This window comes from Cryptomeria japonica, unplaced genomic scaffold (assembly GCF_030272615.1).
Source record: "Cryptomeria japonica unplaced genomic scaffold, Sugi_1.0 HiC_scaffold_68, whole genome shotgun sequence".
Lineage (NCBI taxonomy): Eukaryota > Viridiplantae > Streptophyta > Pinopsida > Cupressales > Cupressaceae > Cryptomeria > Cryptomeria japonica.
In genome coordinates, this window is record NW_026728890.1 from 190,001 (window position 1) to 198,089 (window position 8,089).

Below are 8,089 nucleotides of genomic sequence, written 5' to 3' on the forward strand. Positions count from 1 at the left end.
GAACCCGGGAGCGCCCCGATGTGTGCTCCAAGGTGCGGCGTGCACGAAGTCGGACCCCGGTTTGCCCCGGGTGCGCACCTCGCGTGCACCTTGGTGCGCACACCTTGGCTGGTTGCGCGGCCTGGTGGGCACCATGGTGCGCACCAAGGAGCGCTCCGAAGTGTGCTCCAAGGTGCGGCGTGCACGAAGTCGGAGCCCGGTTTGCCCCGGGTACGCACCTTCCGCCGGGGTGGGCACCTCGGCTGGGTTGCGCGACCCTGGTGCGCACCAAGGAGCGCTCCGAAGTGTGCTCCAAGGTGCGGCGTGCACGAAGTCGGAGCCCGGTTTGCCCCGGGTGCGCACCTCGCGTGCACTTCGGCGGGGTTGCGCGCCCTGGTGGGCACCATGGTGCGCACCAAGGAGCGCTCCGAAGTGTGCTCCAAGGTGCGGCGTGCACGAAGTCGGAGCCCGGTTTGCCCCGGGTGCGCACCTCGCGTGCACCTTCGCGGGGTTGCGCGCCCTGGTGGGCACCATGGTGCGCACCAAGGAGCGCTCCGAAGTGTGCTCCAAGGTGCGGCGTGCACGAAGTCGGAGCCCGGTTTGCCCCGGGTGCGCACCCTCGCGTGCACCTTCGCCGCGGTGGGCACCATGGCGTGCACGAAGTCGGAGCCCGGTTTGCCCCGGGTGCGCACCTCGCGTGCACCTTCGCCGGGGTGGGCACCTCGGCTGGGTTTGCGCGCCCTGGTGCGCACCAAGGAGCGCTCCGAAGTGTGCTCCAAGGTGCGGCGTGCACGAAGTCGGAGCCGGTTTGCCCGGGTGCGCACCTCGCGTGCACCTTCGCCAGGGTGGGCACCTCGGTGCGCACACCTTCTCAATGTTTTTCTTGCCTTTTCTGGAAATTGTGTGAAGGCAGCGCATCAAAGGTGCGCACCTCGGTGTGCTCCGAGGTGCGAACCCGAGAGGCGCTCCGAGGTGCCCACGAAGTCGAAAGTCGGGTTAATTGCATTGTTTCCCCGGGTGCGCTCCGAGGTGCGCAACATCGGCGCGCACCAAGGAGGGCTCCGAAGTGTGCTCCAAGGTGCGCACGATGGCGTGCACCTCTGGTGCGCACGATTCGGAGCTCGGTTTGACCGGGTGCGCACACCTTGGCTGGGTTGCGCACCTTTTGTGCGCTCCAAGGTGCGCACGAAGTCCGGAGCTCGGTTTGCCCCGGGTGCGCACCTTCGCCAGGGTGCGCACCTTGATGCGCACGCCTTGGCTGGGCTGCGCACCTTGGTGGGCGCCATGGTGCGCACCTTTCGTGCGCTCCAAGGTGCGCACGAAGTCGGAGCTCGGTTTGCCCCGGGGTGCGCACCTTGGTGGGCGCCATGGTGCACTCCGAGGTGCCCAAGATTGGTGCGCACCAAGGAGCGCTCCGAAGTGCGCTCCAAGGTGCGCGCGAAGTCGAAAGTTGGGTTAATTGTCCGGTTTGCCTCGGGTGCGCACCTTGCGTGCACCTTCGCCAGGGTGGGCGCCTTGGTGCGCACACCTTGGCTTGGGCTGCGCACACCCTTGGCACCCGCGTTTCCTTCATTTTAAATTTTTTTTTTTTACAATCTCTCAAGTGGGAAATTCTATAATCTCAACTTTTTTTTGCCTTTTCAGGAAACTTTTGAATGGAGCGCATCATTGGTGCGCTCCGAAGTGTGCTCCAAAGCTCTCTCCAGCTGCGTGCACAGCTGCGTGCACCTGCCCCGGCCGCGCACCCGGCCCCGCCCAGCTTCGCTCACCTGTCCCGGGCGTCTGGTGCGGAACCTTAGAGTAAGAAACATCACCGTGCACCTTGGCCAACGTGCGCGACTCGACCGAGCGCGCACTGGCCGAGGTGCACACCGATTTCACCTGGGTGCGCGCGCAGCACCTCGGGCGCACCGGGGTGCGCGCACAACGCCCGGGTTGCACCGTGGCCTGTGTGCTCGGGGCGCCTCGGGTGCGCGCTCGGTGTCGCCCCCCGCGCGCGCGGTAGTGCGGGCAGCGCACCCCGGCCCGGCCCGGCCCCGACGAGAACGCAAACGGGCAAAAGGTTTATTCAAATAGCATTGCGACGCCCGGCGAAAAACTAAAAAAGGGTGCAACACCGGGACTTCCCGGGAGGTCACCCATCCCAGTACTACTCCGGCCCAAGCGCGCTTAACTGCGGAGTTCTGATGGGATCCGGTGCACTAACGCTGGTATGATCGCACCCGTTATGAGCTTGTCGCAGTGTGTACTTAGCAAACCGCGACCCACGTGCGAATCCACCCCGGCCACCCACCCCCGTCGAGGTGCACACCCTCCCTCGCGAAGTGCGCCCCGTTCGCCAAGTGTGAGCCCTGCCCGGGTGCGCGCACCTTGCTAGGGCGTCGGGTGTGCACCCGGCCCGGCCTACGTGCGTGCACCTGGAGGGGGCGTCGTGTGCGTGCAGTGTCCCGTCTGCAACGCGGTGCCCACACACCACCTCGGGCGCAACGACCTGCGCTCACATGTGGGCCGAGTGCACCTTGGTGCATGTTCGGGGCGCCTCGGGTGCACGCTCGATCTTGCCCCGGTGCACCAAGGCGCTCGGTTTGCCCCGGGTGCGCACTTGGTGCAAGGTGGGCACCCAAAATAGGGATCAAGCACCAAAACACAAGTTTCGGGATGCAAAATGGGACCCAAGGACCACAAATGCGTTCCAAGACCCATGATGGGTCCACGAGAACAAAAATGTGTTCCGAGACTTAATAAACAAATATTGGGTTTTAGGAGAAGAAACATGCTCTGATGCCCAAAACGAGAATCGACCCCGAAAAGGCCACAGGCCAAAAGTGGGATGCGAGACAAAAAAAAATGGGACCCGAGGACCAAAATTGGGTTCCCAGGTCGAAGACAGGGCAACCGGACAAGAAACGACCTCTAAGGCTCGAAATGAGTCCCGACGACTAAAACTTGACAAGAAGCACCCATCAGGCACCCAACTCGACACCCATGGGATGCCGACCCACCCGGGCTTCCACCTAGCACACCTTGGCACCCACCCACCCTCGCACCCAACCTCGCACCCAACTTAGCACCTTTGAACCCACATTGGCACTCACCCTGACCCTGGCACCTTGGAACCCACATTGGCACTCACCTTGACCCTGGCACCCACCTTTGCACTCACCTTGGGACCCACCCTGGCTCCCACCTCGGCACCCACCCAGACACCCACCTTGGTTCCTTGGCACCCACCTTGGATCCTTGGCACCCACCCCGACACCCACCTTGGCACGCAACTTGGCTACTTGCCACCCACCTTGGCTCCTTGACGCCCACCCCGACAACCACCCCGTGACCTACCCTGGCTAGGGTTGGTGCACACCCACCCTGGTGCCCACCTTGGCACCCACCCTATGACCCACCTTGGCACGCACCTTAGTACCCACCCCGTTACCCACCCTAGGACCCACCCCGTGACCCACCTTGGCCAGGGTGGGTGCCTTGGTGCGCACAACTTGCCTGGGCTGCACACCAGGGCGGGCTCAAGATGGCACCCGCGTTCCGTTTTTTTCACTATCTTTCAAAACGGAAATTTTAAAATCTCATTTTTTTCTTTTTTTTGCCTTTCTCTGGAAATTAGTGAAGGCAGCGCATCAAAGGTGCGCAATGCTGGTGCGAACCCGGGAGCGCTCCGATGTGTGCTCCAAGGTGCGGCGTGCACGAAGTCCGAGCCCGGTTTGCCCCGGGTGCGCACCTCGCGTGCACCTTCGCCGGGGTGAGCACCTTGGCTGGGTTGCGCGCCCTGGTGCGTACCAAGGAGCGCTCTGAAGTGTGCTCCAAGGTGCGGCGTGCACGAAGTCGGAGCCCGGTTTGCCCCGGGTGTGCACCTCGGGTGCGCACCTCGCGTGCACCTTCGCTGCGGTGGGCACCTTGGCTGGGTTGCGCGCCTTGGTGGGCACCATGCAGTGCACGAAGTCGGAGCCCGGTTTGCCCCGGGCGCGCACCTCCGCCAGGGTGGGCACCTTGGTGCGCACAACTTGCCTGGGCTGCGCATCAGGAAGGGCTCAAGATGGCACCCGCGTTCCGTTTTTTTCACTATCTTTCAGAACGGAAATTTTAAAATATCGTTTTTTTTTGCCTTTTCTGGAAATTAGTGAAGGCAGCGCATCAAAGGTGCGCAACGCTGGTGCGAACCTGGGAGCGCTCCGATGTGTGCTCCAAGGTGCGGCGTGCACGAAGTCGGAGCCCGGTTTGCCTCGGGTGCGCCCTGGTGGGCACCATGGTGCGCACCAAGGAGCGCTCCGAAGTGTGCTCCAAGGTGCGGCCTGCACGAAGTCGGAGCCCGGTTTGCCCCGGGTGTGCACCTCGGGTGGGCACCTTGGTGCGCATGCCTTGCCTGGGCTGCGCACCAGGGCGGGCTCAAGATGGCACCCGCGTTCCTTTTTTTTCACTATCTTTCAAAACGGAAATTTTAAAATCTCATTTTTTTTTGCCTTTTTCTGGAAATTAGTGAAGGCAGCGCATCAAAGGTGCGCACCTCGCTGCCCACCACGGTGCGCAACGCCGGTGGGCACCCGGGAGTGCTTCGAAGTGTGCTCCAAGGTGCTGCGTGCACGTTGTCGGAGCCCGGTTTGCCCCGGGTGCGCACCTCGCGTGCACCTTCGTCGGGGTGGGCACCTTGGCTTGGTTTGCCCCGGCTGCGCTCCGAAGCGGGGTTATTGGAGCGCCGCCTCTTTTTTTGTCGGAGCGTTTGGTGGGGTTTCTCGCATTGGCTCTTCCGAGGCCCGGTTGCCACCCTGGCGCGCACGAAGTCGGAAGTAGGGTTAATTGCCCGGGTGCGCACCTTTGCCAGGGTGGCACCTTACCTGGGCTGCGCACCAGGGCGGGCTCAAGATGGCACGCGCGTTCCGTTTTTTTCACTATCTTTCAAAACGGAAATTTTAAAATCTCCTTTTTTTTTTGCCTTTTCTGGAAATTAGTGAAGGCAGCGCATCAAAGGTGCGCACCTCGCTGCCCACCTTGGTGTGCTCTGAGGTGCGCACCCGGGAGCGCTACGAAGTGTGCTCCAAGGTGCGGCGTGCACGTTGTCGGAGCCCGGTTTGCCCCGGGTGCGCACCTCGCCTGCACCTTGGCCGGGGTGGGCACCTTGGCTGGGTTTGCCCAGGGTGCGCTCCGAAGCGGGGTTACTGGAGCGCCCCCTCTTTTTTTGTCAGAGAGTTTGGTGGGGTTTCTCGCATTGGCTCTTCCCAGGCCCGGTTGTTGGGTGCGCTCCCACCCTGGCGCGCGCGAAGTTGGAAGTTGGGTTAATTGCCCGGGCGCGCACCTTCGCCAGGGTGGGCACCTTGGTGCGCAAACCTTGGCTGGGCTGCGCACCAGGGCGGGCTCAAGATGGCACCAGCATTCCCTTTTTCTCACTATCTTTCAAAACGGAAATTTTAAAATCTCGTTTTTTTTTTGCCTTTTATGGAAATTAGTGAAGGCATCGCATCAAAGGTGCGCACCTCGCTGCCCACCTTGGTGTGCTCCGAGGTGCCCACCACGGTGCGCAACGCCGGTGCGAACCCGGGAGCGCCCCGATGTGTGCTCCAAGGTGCGGCGTGCACGAAGTCGGACCCCGGTTTGCCCCGGGTGCGCACCTCGCGTGCACCTTGGTGCGCACACCTTGGCTGGGTTGCGCGGCCTGGTGGGCACCATGGTGCGCACCAAGGAGCGCTCCGAAGTGTGCTCCAAGGTGCGGCGTGCACGAAGTCGGAGCCCGGTTTGCCCCGGGTGCGCACCTTCGCCGCGGTGGGCACCATGGCGTGCACGAAGTCGGAGCCCGGTTTGCCCCGGGTGCGCACCTCGCGTGCACCTTCGCCGGGGTGGGCACCTCGGCTGGGTTGCGCGCCCTGGTGCGCACCAAGGAGCGCTCTGAAGTGTGCTCCAAGGTGCGGCGTGCACGAAGTCGGAGCCCGGTTTGCCCCGGGTGTGCACCTCGCGTGCACCTTCGCTGCGGTGGGCACCTTGGCTGGGTTGCGCGCCTTGGTGGGCACCATGCAGTGCACGAAGTCGGAGCCCGGTTTGCCCCGGGCGCGCACCTCCGCCAGGGTGGGCACCTTGGTGCGCACAACTTGCCTGGGCTGCGCACCAGGAAGGGCTCAAGATGGCACCCGCGTTCCGTCTTTCAGAACGGAAATTTTAAAATATCGTTTTTTTTTGCCTTTTCTGGAAATTAGTGAAGGCAGCGCATCAAAGGTGCGCAACGCTGGTGCGAACCTGGGAGCGCTCCGATGTGTGCTCCAAGGTGCGGCGTGCACGAAGTCGGACCCCGGTTTGCCCCGGGTGCGCACCTCGCGTGCACCTTGGTGCGCACACCTTGGCTGGGTTGCGCGCCCTGGTGGGCACCATGGTGCGCACCAAGGAGCGCTCCGAAGTGTGCTCCAAGGTGCGGCGTGCACGAAGTCGGAGCCCGGTTTGCCCCGGGTGCGCACCTCGCGTGCACCTTCGCCGCGGTGGGCACCATGGCGTGCACGAAGTCGGAGCCCCGGTTTGCCCCGGGTGCGCACCTCGCGTGCACCTTCGCCGGGGTGGGCACCTTGGTGTGCAGACCTTGGCTGGGTTGCGCGCCCTGGTGGGCACCATGGTGCGCACCAAGGAGCGCTCCGAAGTGTGCTCCAAGGTGCGGCCTGCACGAAGTCGGAGCCCGGTTTGCCCCGGGTGTGCACCTCGGGTGGGCACCTTGGTGCGCATGCCTTGCCTGGGCTGCGCACCAGGGCGGGCTCAAGATGGCACCCCGCGTTCCTTTTTTTTCACTATCTTTCAAAACGGAAATTTTAAAATCTCATTTTTTTTTGCCTTTTTCTGGAAATTAGTGAAGGCAGCGCATCAAAGGTGCGCACCTCGCTGCCCACCACGGTGCGCAACGCCGGTGGGCACCCGGGAGTGCTTCGAAGTGTGCTCCAAGGTGCTGCGTGCACGTTGTCGGAGCCCGGTTTGCCCCGGGTGCGCACCTCGCGTGCACCTTCGTCGGGGTGGGCACCTTGGCTGGGTTTGCCCCGGCTGCGCTCCGAAGCGGGGTTATTGGAGCGCCGCCTCTTTTTTTGTCGGAGCGTTTGGTGGGGTTTCTCGCATTGGCTCTTCCGAGGCCCGGTTGCCACCCTGGCGCGCACGAAGTCGGAAGTAGGGTTAATTGCCCGGGTGCGCACCTTTGCCAGGGTGGGCACCTTACCTGGGCTGCGCACCAGGGCGGGCTCAAGATGGCACGCGCGTTCCGTTTTTTTCACTATCTTTCAAAACGGAAATTTTAAAATCTCCTTTTTTTTTTGCCTTTTCTGGAAATTAGTGAAGGCAGCGCATCAAAGGTGCGCACCTCGCTGCCCACCTTGGTGTGCTCTGAGGTGCGCACCCGGGAGCGCTACGAAGTGTGCTCCAAGGTGCGGCGTGCACGTTGTCGGAGCCCGGTTTGCCCCGGGTGCGCACCTCGCCTGCACCTTGGCCGGGGTGGGCACCTTGGCTGGGTTTGCCCAGGGTGCGCTCCGAAGCGGGGTTACTGGAGCGCCCCCTCTTTTTTTGTCAGAGCGTTTGGTGGGGTTTCTCGCATTGGCTCTTCCCAGGCCCGGTTGTTGGGTGCGCTCCCACCCTGGCGCGCGCGAAGTTGGAAGTTGGGTTAATTGCCCGGGCGCGCACCTTCGCCAGGGTGGGCACCTTGGTGCGCACACCTTGGCTGGGCTGCGCACCAGGGCGGGCTCAAGATGGCACCAGCATTCCCTTTTTCTCACTATCTTTCAAAACGGAAATTTTAAAATCTCGTTTTTTTTTTGCCTTTTATGGAAATTAGTGAAGGCATCGCATCAAAGGTGCGCACCTCGCTGCCCACCTTGGTGTGCTCCGAGGTGCCCACCACGGTGCGCAACGCCGGTGCGAACCCGGGAGCGCCCCGATGTGTGCTCCAAGGTGCGGCGTGCACGAAGTCGGACCCCGGTTTGCCCCCGGGTGCGCACCTCGCGTGCACCTTGGTGCGCACACCTTGGCTGGGTTGCGCGGCCTGGTGGGCACCATGGTGCGCACCAAGGAGCGCTCCGAAGTGTGCTCCAAGGTGCGGCGTGCACGAAGTCGGAGCCCGGTTTGCCCCGGGTACGCACCTCGCGTGCAC

At 63.0% G+C, this 8,089-nt stretch overlaps 1 non-coding gene across 1 annotated transcript; it reads right to left on the reverse strand.

Moving 5' to 3' along the window:
- Positions 1-2,084: 2,084 nt before the first annotated feature.
- On the reverse strand, positions 2,085-2,203 carry LOC131863733 (5S ribosomal RNA). Its single transcript, XR_009362628.1, has one exon. It is a non-coding gene; the product is annotated as a 5S ribosomal RNA (ribosomal RNA).
- Positions 2,204-8,089: the final 5,886 nt, after the last annotated feature.